This window comes from Euprymna scolopes, chromosome 38, assembly GCF_053919585.1.
Source record: "Euprymna scolopes isolate OS-2025 chromosome 38, ASM5391958v1, whole genome shotgun sequence".
Classification (NCBI taxonomy): Eukaryota; Metazoa; Mollusca; class Cephalopoda; order Sepiida; family Sepiolidae; genus Euprymna; species Euprymna scolopes.
This window is the reverse complement of record NC_136519.1, coordinates 81,631,276-81,648,807: the sequence shown is the minus strand read 5'-3', so window position 1 is coordinate 81,648,807 and position 17,532 is coordinate 81,631,276. Positions and strand designations below refer to the sequence as shown.

The following is a 17,532-nucleotide window of genomic DNA, read 5'->3' as shown; positions in this document are numbered from 1 at the left end:
TCACTTAATGTCAAAATTAGAAGGGAAAACAAAGAATGGCTTTATTTTGTAAATTTTTAACAACAGCCAGTGAGAAAACCAAAAAAAAAAAAAAGAAATAGAAGATATGACTGTAACGAGCCTTTACCACAAAGATAAACATGTCAATGTTGTTATGAATATTTTGTGTCATTTTTAAACTGTGAACTAAGCGTAACTTTTAATGAAAAACAATATGTACTGTTGATGAAAAGACAATGGTCATGTCCTGTAAAATGATTTTTTTTTCTTTTTTCGCTGATTGTGCGAATTTTTTTCGTAGGATTTTTTTTTTTTTTTTTTGCTGACGTGGACAAAATTTTGTTATTTGGAATTTTGTTGTTAGTGAGATGGGACTTTGTGATTGCTTATAGGATATTTTTGTATTTTTTAATTTATTATTTTTATGTAATTGATGTGTTGTCAAACGGTATTGGCAGAATTTTCTTGTTCTTTGACATGTATTTTTTTTTTCGCAGAATGGTGAGGTGAAATCTTTGCTTGTGGGGTCTATTGAAAGAATGATTAATAAAAGAAAGAACGTGTTAATTAATTAATTAATTAATAATCATAATAGTAATAATAAAATAGGGAAAAGAGAAAGAAATAAGATTTAAACAGTGTAATAAATGATTAAAAAAAAAGGTTTCGGAAGAGTCAAAGGTTCAGTCGGTATTAATTTTAATTTTCGAAAAGTAGAATAAATGTTCTATTCGACATGAGTGACGTTTTGACCACATAAGTAAGGGGAAAAAAAAAGGATAAATATAGGGTTAAATAAACTATATGAAGAAATGAAAGAAAAAAGTGGGGCGTGAATGGAATTTAATTTCTGTGGCAAGCATGTTAGAATTTTGGAGAGGTGTTGAATTACATGGGTAGTTATTAATTTAATTATTCTCGGGAAATGATTCGAATTTTATTTTTTTTATCGTGATTTCTGTTGATTTCGAGTAGAATCAACATGGAGCAAGTTTGAGTACTTCATGTGTGGAAATCCGATGTTTTCCGTGAAGCTATGTGTCTTCAAGGCAGGTTGCGCTTACCGACTTTGGAAAAAAAAGAAGTTTTTTCTGACATAGCAGTAAACGGAATGTATTCTGTCCAGCGTGAGCGGATCTAGTTGTAATCAACTTCAGAGAGCAAATGAAATGCCCTCTGACATGGCGTAAGGGGCAGAGGGGGAGCAATGGCTGACGTGGCCATTATGTTACGAATCGCTCAAGAGAAGATGAATGAAATATGTATGCAAGTACTTAGGAAAATAAAATGTTACCCTATTTTGAATTAAAGGTACCAAAATTAAAAAAAAAAAAACCATGCTGGGTGAATTTAATTGGTATTATTAAATTAAATTATTTTGGAATAGATTTGGTTGGTTTAGTTATATTTTAGGGACGTTTAGCGCGTAGTTGCATTTCTTTCATGAGAATTACAAGGCGATTAGGCTGTAGAAAGCAGTTTTTTCTGTTGTTTTATTTTTTTTATAAGCCACGGTATTGTCACAAATTAGAAAATTTGCCAGGGGAAATACTATTTTAGAGTAATGAGTACCCTGTTAAAACAATACTAATGGTTCCAGTGAGTTGGAAGATGCCACGTAGGCCCAAGCAACGGCAATAAGTCTTGTCCAACAAAAGTCTGGCGTGCGAGGTCGCGATAATTCCTCAGGGTACGGAGCGACTGGACAGTCGGTACCAAGCCTAATCACGGGGAGATAGAAGAAAGGGAAAGATGCAGATTACGTAAGGGACAAGATAGAGCCTTATTATTTTTTTTTATTTTTTTAGAGGAATGTGTGAGGGATATCTGGGTTGGAATCTTGGGACTTGCTGGGAATGCCGAAAAATCACAAAGTGAAAGCTACTTAGTTAGAAATCGATGCGCATTAGTTAGGGAGTGATGATTCCGTATCTTGTCGGGTTCCAGGAGCTCAAACAGGGTCCGAGTGAATCAGTGTGAAGGCGTATCTTGGCTTAGACCAACCAAGGAAGTTAGTAGAAGAGCTTTGTGAAGTCCCGAAGTAGTAGATAGAATAGAACAAAGCTCCAGTAATAGGACCACTCAGAGAAAGACGTCAGGGCATTACAGTAAAGGAAAAAAACTGGGACTTAGGCCTATGCTGAAAATCGAGAACGCGAGTGGGATGGTTGGGTCGGTAGAGCATCAGACTTTTAATCTGAGGGTCTGGGGTTCGAGTCCCCATGCAATAAAGCTACCACCAACATGGAGCATCCGACGTTCTGGTCGTAATTGCGATATGCTGGCCCCATTTCGAAAAAGTGATCGAAAATGGAGTCTCCATTTGTTTGGCCAAGTGGTCCAAATAAAGAGCAGAGTCAGTGGAAAATATCCAACAATGCGACCGCCTAGACAAGATGTATATCTGCAAAGCTGTATCTTTGTCTAACTTGGAAGCAAGTTAATGTCGAGGAGAGACTTTCGAGAAGCAGCAGAAGGGTTGATAGTGTAGTAGAAGAGTACTGGTGCCTGATCTTTCTTGGAAAAGGGGTGAGTCCGGAAAGTGAAAAAATAAAGATGTACTTCGGACATAATCATTTTTTTTAGTTAGTTAGTTATTAAAAATGTATGGCTTGCCATACATTTTGATAAAAAAGGGGTGGAGGAATGTTAACGAGCATCTCCCCCCCTCTCTGGCTTTCTTACTCTTTCTATTTTCTCTCTGTGTGTCTCTATAAGAGAATAGAGAAGGAGAGAGAGAGAGAGAGAGAGAGGTAGATAGAGAGAGAGAGAGAGAGAGAGAGGTGAGTAAACGTGGAGGTAGACACGTTTACCAGAACCAAAGGTCAGCTGACCAAATTACGTATGTGTGACGTGGTTGGCTAGATCTGTGAGATTTGATTTGAGCTTTGAAGAAGACGGAGGTTTTTTCCGTGGTCTCCCCCTCTTAACTGGGGAGGGGGGAGACGAACGCTGACGTGTGTGAAGAAGAACTAACACAAGCCGATTTCACTTCCACTTCTACAGAACCTCTGGGGAAAGTGAAATAAAAAACTATAAAACCATTTCATCGTCTTGGAGTGATAAATCTTCGTCAAACAGGTATCAAGTCTCTCTCCAGGATGAGAAATTGCCAGATGGTTAAACAGCGAGAACAGAGGTAGGTTCAGAAATTACATGTCACACACACGATTCCCTTTATGATAATCAAACACACAACCATTTATGTTAGAGACAATCACACGGAATCTTTTTGATGTTATATAGTGTATACACCCAAACGTAAAAAGTACCCCCAAATGAAGAACTCTATATAACATATTCAAATGTAACGAAAGCTCAATTTGGTCCCCCTCAGGATAAACTGATGATTGAATATATAACAATAATAATAGTAATAATAATAGTAACAATAATATTAATAGTAATAAAAATAGTAATAATAACAGTAATAATAATAGTAATAATAATAATAGTAATAGTAATAATAAAAATTATAATAATAATAGTAATAACATTAATAAAATAAGTAATAATAATAGTAATAATAATAGTAATAATAATAGTAACAATAATACTTATAATAATAATAGTAATAACAATAATAGTAATAATAATAGTCATATTAAATATTGTAAACATAATAATAATAGTAATAATAATAATAGTAATAATAATAATTGTTATAATAAAAGTAATAATAATAATAGTAATAATAATATTAATAGTAATAATAATAACAGTAATGATAATAATAATAGTAAAAATAATAAAAATAATAATAGTAATAGTAATAATAATAATAGTAATAATAATAGCAATAATAACAGTAATAATAATAATAATAATATTAATAATAATAATAATAACAGCAATATTAGTAATAATAATAATAGTAATAATAGTAATACTAATAATAATTATAGTTATAATAATACTAATAGTAATAATAATAATAATAATAATAATAATAAAAATTACAATAATAGTAATAATAATAATAAACATAATAATAATAGTAACAATAATAGTAATGAAAAAAGGAATAATAATTTTAATAATAGTAAAAAAATGATAATAATAGTAATAATAATAAACTTAATGATAATAATAGTAATGATAATAATAACAACAAACATAATGATAATAATAGTAATAATAATTGTAATAAGGATAGTAATAATAATAATAATAGTAAAAATAATAGTAATAATAAAAATAATAATCATAGTAATAATAGTAATAATAATAATAGTAATAGTAATAGTAATAATAATAATTATAAAATTAATAATAATAATAATAATAGTAATAATAATAGTAATCATAGTAACAATAATAATAAATATAACTACAATAATAGTAATAATAATAATAATAATAGTAACATAAATAGTAATAGTAATAGATATAATCATAATAATAATAGTACTAATAGAAATAATAATAATATTAATAACAGTAATAATAATAGTAATAACAATAGTAATAACAAGAGTAATAGTAATAGAAATAATAATAATAATAATGAAAGCAATAATAATAACATACAATAGTAATAATAATAATAGTAATAATAATAGTAATAATAATAATAATAATAATAATACAAAAATTATAAATAACATAAAATAATAATAATAGTAATAATAATAATAGTAATAATAATAAAAATAATAGTAATAATAATCATAGAAATAGTAATAATAACCATAATATTAGTAATAATAATAGTAATATCAATAATAGTATTAATAATAATAATAATAATAATAGTAATAATTATAATAGTAATAATAATAATAGTAATAATAATATTAATATTAGTAATAATAAAAATAATAGTAAAAATAATAATAGTAAAAATAATATAATTAGTAATAACAATAAAAATAATAATAGTAATAATAATGATACAAATATAAGTAATAATAATAATAATGATAGTAATAATAATAACAATAACAGTAATAGTAACATATTAATAATAGTAATAATAATAATAATCATAATAATAGTAATAATATTGTAATAATAATTAAAATAGTAATAACAATAATAATAATAATAAAACTATTAATAATAAAATAATAATAGTAATAATAATATTAATAACAATAATAATAGTAATATCAGTAATAATAATAATAGTAATAATAGTAATAATTATAATAGACACATTAATAGTAATAATAAAAATAATAGTAATAAAAATGATAACACAATAATAATAATAATAGTAATAGTAATAATAGTAATAATAATAATAATAATAATAATAGTAATAATAATTATAAGAATAATAATAATAGTAATAATAGTAATAATATAATAATAGTAACAATAATAATAATCACAATAGTTGTATAATAATAGTAATAATAATAGTAATAATAATAATAAAAGTAATAATAATAATAATAATGATAAAAATAATAGTAATAGTAATAATAATAATAGTAATAATAATAATAACCACAGTAATAATAATAATAATAGTAATAATAATAATAAAAATAATAGTAATAATAATAGTAATAATAATCATAAAAATTGTAAAAATAATAATGATAATAATAGTAATAATAATAGACATAATAATAGTAATAAGATCTATAGTAATAAAAAGATTAATAGTAATAAAAATAATTATAATAGTAATAAAAATAGTATTAATAATAATAGTAGTAATAAAAATAGTAAAAATAATAATAGAAATAATACTAATAATGATAGTAATTATAATAGTAGCAATAATAATAATAATAATAATAATAGTTATAATAATAGTAGTAATAATAATAACAATAGTAATAATAAAAGTAATAATAATAATAATAATAAAAGTAATAATAAGACTAATGATAAAAATAATAGTAATAGTAATAATAATAGCAATAATAATAACCACAGTAATAATAATAAAAATAATCGTAATAATAATAAGAATAATAGTAATAATAATAATAGTAGTAATAATAATAATTGAAAAATAATAATAATAATAATAATAGTAATAATAATAACAGCCATAATAATAGTAATAAGATTAATAGTAATAATAATAATAGTCATAATAATAATAGTAATAATAATAATAGAAATAATAATAGTAATAAGATTAATAGTAATAATAAGATTAATAGTAATAAAAATAGTAATAATAATAATTGTAGTAATAATAAAAGTAAACAAAAAAAAATAATAGTTAAAATAATAATAGTAATAATAATAGTAGCAATAATAACAATAATAATAATAGTAATAATAATAGTAATAATAATAATAGTTATAATAATAGCAATAATAATAGTAATAATAATAGCAACAATAATAATAATAATAATAATAATAATAGTAACAATAGTATTAATAAGAATAATGAAAATAATAATAACATTAGTAATTATAATAATAACAGTAGCAATAATAATAGTAACAACAATATTTATAATACTAAATATAATAATAATAACATTAGTAATAATAATAGTAATAATAATGATAATAATAATATTAATATTAATAGTAATAATAATAATAAAAGTTATAATATTAGTAATAATAATAATTATAAAAATAATAATAGTAATAACAATAATAATTGTTATAATAATAGTAATAATAAGTGTAATAATACTAGTAATAATAATAATAGTTATAATAATAATTATAATAGTAATAATAATAGTAATAATAACTATAATTGTATTAATAATAGTAATAATCACTATAAGTGTATTAACAATAGTAATAATAACTATAATTGTATAATTAATAGTAATAATAACTATAATTGCATTAATAATAGTAATAATAATAATTATACATACATTAGTAATAGTAATATTAATAGTAATAATAACATACAATAGTCATACTAATAATAATAGTAATAATGAGAATAATAATTATAGTAATATTAATAATCATAGTAATTATAATAATAATAAAAGTAATAGTAATAATAAAAGTAATAATAATAATAATAGTAATCATAATAATAGTAATAATAATTGTAACAGTAATAATAATAATAGTTATCATAAGAGTAACACTAAAATTATATTAATAATAGTAATAACAATAATAAAAATAATAATAGTAATAATAATAGTAATAATAATAATAATAGTAATAATAATAGTAGCAATTTGTTTAACATTAATAGTAACAATTAGTTTAATAATAATTATATTAATAGTAATAATAATAATAGTTATAAGAATAGTAATAACTATAGTTATAATAATAGTAATAACAGTAGTAATAATAATAATAGCTATAATAATAATAGTAATTATAATAATAATTGTAATAATAATAATAGTAATAATAATAGTAATAATAATAATAATAATAATAATAGTAAAAAGGATTGTAATAATTATATTTATAATAATAGTAATAATAGTAGTAATAATAATAATAGGTATAATAATAAATGTAATTATAATAATAATAGTAATAATAATAATATTAGTAATTTTAATAATAGTAATAATAACAGTAATAATAATAATAGTAATAATAATAATAGACATAATTAATAGACTATTAATAATAATAGCAATAATAATAGTAATAATAATAGTAATAATAAGAGAAATAATAATAATAGTAATAATAAGAGAATAATAATAGTAATAATAAATATAGTAATAATAATAATAGTAATAATAGTAATAATAATAGACATAATAATAGTAATAATATTAATATTATTTATAATAATAATAATATTAATAATAATAGTAATCATAATAATAATTTTAGTAATATTAATAGTAATAATAATATTAGTAATAAAAAAATAGATATATAGTATAGTTATAGTAATAGTAATAAAAATAATCGTAATAATAAAAGAAATAATAATAGTAATAATTATAACAATAGTAATAATAATAATAATAATAATAATAATCGTAATAATAATAGAAATAATAATAATAATAATAATAACAATAATTATAATAATAGTAATCATAATAGTAATATAATAGTAATAATAATGATAATAATCATGATAGTAATAATAATAGTAGTAATAATAATGATAATAATAATAATAATAATAATAGAAATAACAAAAATAATAATAATAATAATAATAGTAATAACATTAATAATAATAATAGCAATAATAATAATAATAATAGAAATAATAATAATAATAGTAATCATAATAGTAATCATAATAGTAATAATAATAATAATAGTAATACTACTATTACTAATAATAATAAAAATAGTAGTAGTATTAATAATAATAGTAATAGAAAAAATAATAATAGTCATGATAATAATAGTAATAATAATAATAATAGTAATAATAATAGTATAAATAGTAGTAATAATAATAGTAATAATAATAATAGTAATAATGACAATAATAATAATGGTAATAATAATAATAGTAATAATAATAATCGTAAAAATAATAGTAATAATAATTATAATAATATTAATAATAGTAATAATAATAGTAATCATAATAATAGCAATAACAATAGAAATAATAATAATAGTAATAATAATAATAATAGTAATAATAATAATAGTAATAATAATAATAATAATAGTAATAGTAGTAATAGTAATATTAATAATAGTAATAATAACAGTAATAATGACAGTAATATTAATAATAATAATAATGATAATAATAATAGTAATAATAATGGAAATAATAATAATAGTAATGATAGTTGCAATAATAATAGCATACGATAGTAATAATAATAATATAAATAGTAATAATAAAAATAGTAATAATAATATTAATAGTAAAAAATAATAATAGTTATAATAATAATAATAGTAATTATAGTAATAATAATAATAATAATAATAATAGTAATAATAACAATAGTAATAATAATAACATACAATAGTAATAATAATACTAGTAATAATAATGATAATAATAATAATAAAAATAAAAATAGTAATAATAATAGTAATCATAATAATACTACTACTAATAGTAATAATAGTAATAAGAGTAATAATAATATTTTATAAAAATTATAAATAATAATAGTATTAATAATAATAGTAATAATAATACGAATAATGGTATAATAATAGTAACAGTAATAATAGTAATAATAATAGTAATAATAATAGTAATAGTAATGAAAATAATAATAATAATAATAATAGTAATAATAATAGTAATAATGATAATAGTAATAATAATAATAATAATAATAGTAATAATAATTGTGATAATAATAATAATAGTAATAGTAATAATAATTGTAATAGTAATAATAATAATAGTTTTAATTAGAGTAACAGTAAAAGTTATAGTAATAATAGTAATAACAACAATAATAATAGTAATAATAATAGTAACAATTAGTGTAATAATAATATTAGTAATATTAATAATATTAATAATCATAATAGCTATAATAATTATAGTAATAATAATAGTATTAATAATAATAGTAACAATAATAATAATAGTAATAATATTAATAGTAATAATAATAGTAATAATAATAATAATAGTAATAATAATAATAGTAATATTAATAATAAGTATAATAATAGTAATAATAATAATAATAATAATATTAATAATAATAATAATAATAATAATAATAATAATGATAGTAATAGTAATAGTTATAATAACAATAGTAGTAGTAATAAAAAAAGACAAGACTTACATAAAGGCATACAAAATCTTTCAGCGTTGTCAGGATATATAGAAAATCGTTCGATCGTCAAACCAGTGTTCTTTATTAAAAAATAAAACGTGTTATTTATATAATCGAAGCCAACAAAATGTAAATTATAGCCGAGAGTCAAACGTTTTTTATATATCACTATCGATATTTAAATGATAAAAAGATAAAAGAATTCTCCTTATCTCCACCCCTCTCTCCCATGTTATCATTTATCGACGGACTTTTGCATGTGAGGGTTTATTTTCGTACTCTGCTTTTATTTTATTTACAACTAGCAGGATATGTGTCCCGGCGTCGCTCGGGATGAAATATTTTAAAAAATTATAAAAATAGTGAAAAAAATATCCGAAAGTTATTTAAACTTTAATGGTGAGTAATCAATGTGTATGAATTAGTCGGGAAGGAGGGGATCGAGAGTTATATATTTTTTTGGATGTTATACATAATAAGAACGAACTAAACTGACTTTGCAATCTAAAACTAAAATTTAGTTTAGGGTTTGGTTAGGGTCATTTTCGAGTTATGTTAGGGTTATATTAGTGTTACCTCTGGTTTAGGTGATATGTGATTAGAATAAAGATGAAAAAGAAAATATAAAGCGCAATATTTCGGCGAATTGGTCAACGATCGTCACCATCACTATTAAAACTTTCAAAGAATTTAAAAAATCCCCAATAGTTTAATGTTATGGCCCTTTAGGCTGTGATCATAGCGTAGTATCTGTTAACTGTGGCAAGCGGGGTCAAGGGTCAAAACATTATTATTATTGTTATTGTATTCTTGTTAATTGATTTGAGCGACGGATGGTTGCTGGATCAGTGGACATTTTGTTCTAATTTTTTTTATAAAAAATAATTTGATTGACAACAAAGCAAAAGTATTCGTTCATCAGTATAGGTTAAATTAATATCGGAAAGTGATTCTTCGGCTTAAAATGTCAAATATTCTTATATTCTTTTTGTGAATATTTTTTTTTTCAGATTACCTACATATAATTGTCCCCCTGAACCCCGTATAAATCTAATTTGAATTACGTAAATTACTGATAGTAACAAATTTTTTTTTCAAAAGTGATACTTTAATATTTTTACAATAAGTTTTTTTTTATGCTGTTATCCCTAGAATGCGTTAATCATCGGCGACCGTGGATCGCCTTAAAAGTTATCCTCGAGTGGTCTTTGGTTTTGATAACCGATTACTAATTTTCAATTAAAAGTTTCTTTTTTGCCTTACATATATGACTAGCAGGCCGCTCGGTCATAAAATACGCTTAAATATAATCTCTAGAATTATATAAATGCAACTTCATCTGTGTGTGCGTGTGGGTCCGTTCCTTATATACTCCGAAACGGTTAAACAGATGTTCTTTAACATTTACAGAACTTTAGTGTATAAGTCTGGGAGTGATCTTAAGTTTTGTCTCAGAATATCCCTGATAATTACCGATAATCGATAATCGATATTTTAATTTATCGATCATCGGTAAAGCCATTTTTTCCATGTCGTCGATTAGCAACAATGATAGAACAAAGGGCCGTGAAAATTCTACTGTGGGTAAGTTGATAGCGTGTTTTTTCCTTTCTTGTTTTATGCATGACGTGGTCTATAGGTTCAAACTCTGCACGTAAATTTCTTAATTTTTTTTCATTAACTTCAAAGAAAATTTACATGTTTTTTTAACTTATTTATTTATTTTTTTTTGCATGACGTAGTCTGTAGGTTAAAATCCCGCACGCAAATTTTTTAATTTTTTTTTCGTTAATTGGAAAGAAGTTTTTATGAAATTGGAAAATTTACGTGTGTGTGTGTGTATTTTTAAAATATCTGTTATATTTGCAATATAAAACTGGAATATTACGGTACTTAATTAAACTTTATAATTGATTATAGAAAAAACAAAATCGTAAACTATGCAAAGATGATTTCTCCGTCGAAATAAAAAAATATATATTTGAATTTCACTCAAGTCATCTAAAGTAATAAAACTTCAAATAAAACTTCTTTTTTTTTTAAACTAAGTTTGCTTTAACCTAAGTGTTTAGTATGAAATGATTAATTTATTTAATCAAAAATTCACAGACAGTAATACCTCCAGCAATTACAGTACAAACACAACTTAACATGGTTTTATATTTAAAAAAAAAATGTTCTTCAATTTAACACCTCTATTCCCCCGGGATGCGTACTATTGTTTTAATCCCCGCCGTTACTATCACCCTTTTTAATCACCTCTTTCCACTCGGGCTGAACGGTTGTTTTGATTCCCCCTACCTCCTACCTCTCCACACCCGGGCAACGCCGGGTACCGACGCTAGTATATATACATATATAATGAAACGTTTTAGCATACTAAAATATTTTCATATATATATATATATATATATATATATATATAGTCTTTGAAGTTTTTAACCTTTAAAACTATACAAAAAATATTTTTTATCATTCGTTAGAAAACCATCTAGTCAGTAAGTCATTTAATCACCTGCAATCACTGCATCAACTCGCTCTCGAATTTACTATAGTACCAATAATTTATTTTTCAAGGGATCATCAGTTGTTTACCATGAAACACTGTTTCGAGGATTTAAAAACAAAACAGTATATTACATCATGGCTCCTCAGCAGTGTTGATCAAACACCACCACCCTTAATCTTAGGAAGAAGACATGTTACAAACATTATATATGTATATATATATATATATATATATATATATATATATATATATATATATATATATATATATACAGGATCTTCGAGTAATATAAAGTTGCTGTATTCCAATAGCTTTCCCTCATTTTTTCATCACACATAACGTATCGCAACGTACATAATTTCGATTCCCATTCATATTTGTTTTTCTTCTCTCAAATTCCTCGATACAGCTTTAATAAAGTGAGGGCGAAACCGGTCAGCTGACTCCTCTATTTTTTTCTTTTATTTTCTTCACCCCGTTAACTTTATTTTAACGTTTTAATCATGAATTTTCGTCTTCTCTTCATGATTGCATTAACGATTGCATTAACGATTAGATCACTCTTTCTGACGTAAAAAAAAAACATTTAAAAATAAAAATGTTTAAATTCAACGTTATTTCACGCGGTTAATGGTAGCCAGAGATGGCTTGTGTTGCCGGGTTCGAATCTATCGACTGGTGTAAATCGTGACACCCTGCACTGAAGATTCCCGAAAGGATGAAACATTAGTGTCTATAGGTAATTAATTATTATAGTAAATAATTATATATATATATATATATATATATATATATATATATATATATATATATATATATATATATAAAGCTGAATGTGTGTTTGTGTGTGTCTGGTCACGAATAGGCTCCTATATGGTTGACTATTTTAAAAAACTGATTACATATAATGATAGAAGATATATCGAGACACAGGAATGGGTATGTTTGATCTAGCAGAACGGTGGTTCATTAAAATTGTGGGGTCTGCGTTCACGCCTGGTCTACAAAGTATGGAAATAAATTTAAAAATTAAAAAAAAAACAACGTTTACAAGTGTTTTTGATATATATTTACATAAGAATACTTTGATAAGTATGTTTTAACTTAAATAGAGATGGTATAATAAAATTGTTCGCGCCTGACCTCCATAGAATGGAAATAGGCACAAACTTTAATAAAGACTTTTCATATCTATCTGCGTAAGTATACTTCGATAATTATGTTTCAGTTTGAAGAAATATGGTATAATAAAATTATGGGATCTTCGTTCGCGCCTGACCTCCATAGAATGGAAATATGTCACAAAGTTTAACAAGTTTTTTTTTAATATAGATCCACGGACTATTGTGATAAGTGTTTCAATGTGAACAGGTATGGTATAATAAATTATGGGTTTATCTATTTTATTTTTACTTTCATCATATTTTGCTTTGGTTTTGATACCCCCAAATTCGAAGCTATCTATTTACAATCCTTCCTTTTCATAACCTATCATACTTTCATAAATCAGAATCCATTTTCTGTAGGCTGTTTTTGAACCCAGTCAACGACGGGTAATGTGTGTGTGTGGGTGTGTGTGGGTGTGTGGGTGTATCTATCTATATATCTATAAAAGTGAAAGTGTGTGTGTGTGTGTGTGTGTGTGTATGTGAGTCCATTTTCTGTAGGCTGTTTTTGAACCCAGTCAACGGTGGGTACTTTTGCTAGTGTATATATATATATATATATATATATATATATATATATATATATATGTATATATATTCATCTACATGACGTGTGTATATCTGTATGTTCGTGTTTGACCGCCTGGCGTTGTGATCGTCTAATCTAGAGTTTGTTGTGTGTATATATCTTTATTTTCGTCTACTTCATATATGCGAGTGTATATCAATGCCCTTTTTTCGGTCTCGAAAGACAAAAGATACCCCCTGTAGGGGCAGCAGTGCGTGTAATTGTGAGGCAAGAATTGCGCAATCTCCAACCACACACCTCCTGAATCGGCACTGCTTGAGTCCAGTGGCAAAGAGAAATCCAGGACGACTGAAAATAATGCCGAGATAAGCAGAGAGCACATACAGCACCTGAAAATCCCAAATGGCCACCCATTTAATACTGACCAGGTTCAACGTTGCTTAACTTTGGTGATCCAACGGGAACTGGTTTGTCAACGTGATTATGCCGTATCTATAATTCACAGTCATCTGTATGACGTCTGTACATACGTATGTTCATCTAGCGTTGTAATAATCTAATCTAGAGTTCATTGTGTGTGTATGAACAGAAAAAAATAATATACATAAATACCTTTACAACACAAAAGACGAATAACATTTATTGGGGGTTTAAACATCTGGACAGTCGGGAACATATTTGGTCTATAAAACTATAAAAAAAGATTCATTCTAAGAACGACAGAAACTCAAGTTTTATTTCCCGCAACTTTTTATTCCAGAGTATTTTCCTTTTTAGAAAGTTCCAACGCTGATTTTGACTTTTGCCGTCTCTAATCTCCTTTACCCCAAACCATCTCGATCTGTCTCCTTCAAACTCTGAACACTCTACCAATTTCTACGTATCTCAAAAAGACCGTCTCGCCCTTAAATGACGTCATTAGTATAAGTCACTAAGATAATCATCTGATGTTTATACATGTCATTATTTCTATGTTATCAACGAAATTGTTATGATAGCATATAATTCAATAACTTGAGTGTTATTTCTTCCGCCCGTCACACCAATAATTTCCTGGGTAAGGTTGACACTGTTGTCTAAACTTCCAACTTCTGTACACGTAACGCACCTTCTCTCAACTCCAAACGAACTTCTGCTAATTCAACTTATTTCTTCGAAATCCAACTTCAAAATGAACGTCCTTCTAAAAAATCAACCCTCTTTTGTCTCCAACCAGGAGCATCTCATTTGCATATCGGGTGGTCATATTGCAGGCATATAAAGAGATAAGGCAGCCATTTTTGTTTCTTTCTTCTTCATTCATTTCATTCCACGACCGACCCGTTGAATTATGCACACGTGCTAATTAGGTAAGTCGCACGTTTCCCTACATAACATTTTTAAGTCCCATTTTTTAAATCAATGTGAATAAATATTTATTCTAAATATTTTGATTATTCTAAAAAATATTTAAGCTGACAAAAGTTTTTGGCTTGAATAATCAAAATAATCGTCCAGCAACACACCTTCGGTGTTGCCCGGTCAATATCTAACACAATAAATCACCAACAAAACTAATAAAGGCCTACTAATAATCCTTACACACTCAAACTGCAGTGTACGTACAATTAGGATTCGGGTTGTTTATTACTAAACATTTTCTTCTCTAACTACAGATTACGCATTAACATAGCTGAGCATCTGCCAACTCTTACGATCTTGTTCTCTTGGTTTATGTTTATGGTCGTCTACCTGTCGACCGGTTTCGTGTAGTATGCCTTCAACACTTATTCTACATAACCTTACATGGTAACACAATGTGTTAAAAAATCCCATTTGAGGAGAACGGTTTGGTTTAGTTGTTTTGTTTTATAGCATATCAACCCCTTTTTTTCGAGTTATTTAATGCCGAATCCAGTTATTTTGGAAATAATCTTCATGTTGCATCCAGTTATTTTCTAGAAGGTTTTTATCTTCAATGTCAATATATCTTCAGTCGTTAATTTGTAGCATTTCGTTTGGTTGTTTTATAGTGGATTATTATCGTTTTTGTTCCTTGCCTCGCAGAACATGAATGAGTTTTGCAAAGGGAGAGGGAAAAGGGTTACAGTAATTATGTTTGGCAGATTTTAAGTTAGAAAACCAGCCAGGAAGTGGGAGAGATAGAAAGAGGAAGGGAAAAATGAAAAGAAAGGAAAGAGGGAAAAGGTGTTTTTTTGTTTTGTTTTGTTTTTGTTTTGCAGAACATAAATAAGTTTTGCAAAAGGAAGCAGAAAAACAAAAATCATCAATGTTAGGTTCATTGCGTCCCAGGAAACTAATATCTTCAGACAGACTGACCTGGCAGAAGCAGAAGAAGAACGGACACTGGCGAGTTAGGGTTAGATTGTGTAATGAAAGGGAAAAAAACATTAGCGCATATTATATCAGAATGCTCTATGCTAACTCAACACCAGTATAAAAAATGGAGACACGACAAAGTCGCTCAGGTCCTACGCTGGAATATCTGCAAACCCAATGATAAGTGGTATGAGCATAAACCGGAAGTGGTACAGGAAAACGACAATGTCAAACTTCTTTGAGACATGCGCATACAAACTGATAAGGTTCTTGAACATTCGAAACTTGACATAATTTTTCGAAACCAAATCAATAAAACTTACTAAATCATTGACAGAGCCTGGGTTTCCGATACTGTAGTGTTAGAGAAAGAACCTGAAAAAATATCCAGATCTGAAATGGGAATTAGGTAGATTATGGAGATGTAAAGAAGTTAAGGTGATTCCCATTGTAATCAGAACGGTTGGTTCTATAACAAAAAGCTACTATAAATGGCTTAATCAGATTGACGAGACCATTTCTTTTCCAAGTTTACAAAAAGGCTTGTCTGTTAGAAACGGCGAATGTGTCAAGATACAACTCGAATATTTAAAGCCAAAGAAATTGACCTGATTTTCAAGATAAAAATCCATTAAAAAACATTCAAAAGTTAATACCATTCTAAAGTGCCATGTAACTAACTTAAAATCAAAACGTACCAATTGAACAGCATAGATCTTCGAAATAGCTTTAGTTACCCCCCTACAGTAAATATGACAAAAGAAATTAATTCACGACCACGACAAGTATCTGCCATACTCAACAACGTAGATTAAATATCGCTAAGTGACCCCCTCAACTCACACACTTTGAACATGTGAGGGCTGGATAAGAATACCATTTTTTTCCCCGGACAAAGAATATTTTATTGAAAGCAGCCATTTTGAAAGGATTGAAAGACCGAGGAGAAAGCGCTGACCAAACCTCCGCTGGACAAATGCCAAAAGAACTGGTACCTTGTGGAGGCTTATTGCCACTCAAACTCCAGTGGAAAATAATGACCGCTACTAGCGAGAAATCAACGGTAATCGGTTGTTGCGATAGTGCAAATTCATTTGCAAATGTTATCGAAAGAGGTAGAGAGTACTGAAAATCGGGGGGGGGAGACTTGTTGTCACTCAGCTTCCAGGGAACGCACAGGTTATTCTCAGGGAGAAATCCTTTATGGCCTGTGTAAAAGCTCCTTGTGAGGCAATAATAATAATAATAATAATAATGATAATAATAATAATAATAATAATAGAAATGTGCTACAGTAGCAATTTAATTATTTATTATTCTTTTCATTGTTCTAACAGCAATAATAATAATAATAAT

General features: G+C 25.6%; 1 protein-coding gene across 1 annotated transcript in view; it reads right to left on the bottom strand.

Annotated features, from left to right (window-relative positions):
• LOC145263016 (organic cation transporter protein-like) overlaps positions 1 to 9,791 on the bottom strand; it is an 83,756-nt gene extending 73,965 nt beyond the window's left edge. Inside the window, exon 1 of the mRNA XM_080119849.1 lies at positions 9,663 to 9,791. The gene's annotated coding sequence lies outside the window, so the exon portion shown is untranslated. The remainder of the gene's footprint in view (positions 1 to 9,662) is intronic.
• Between the last annotated feature and the right edge of the window lie 7,741 nt (positions 9,792 to 17,532).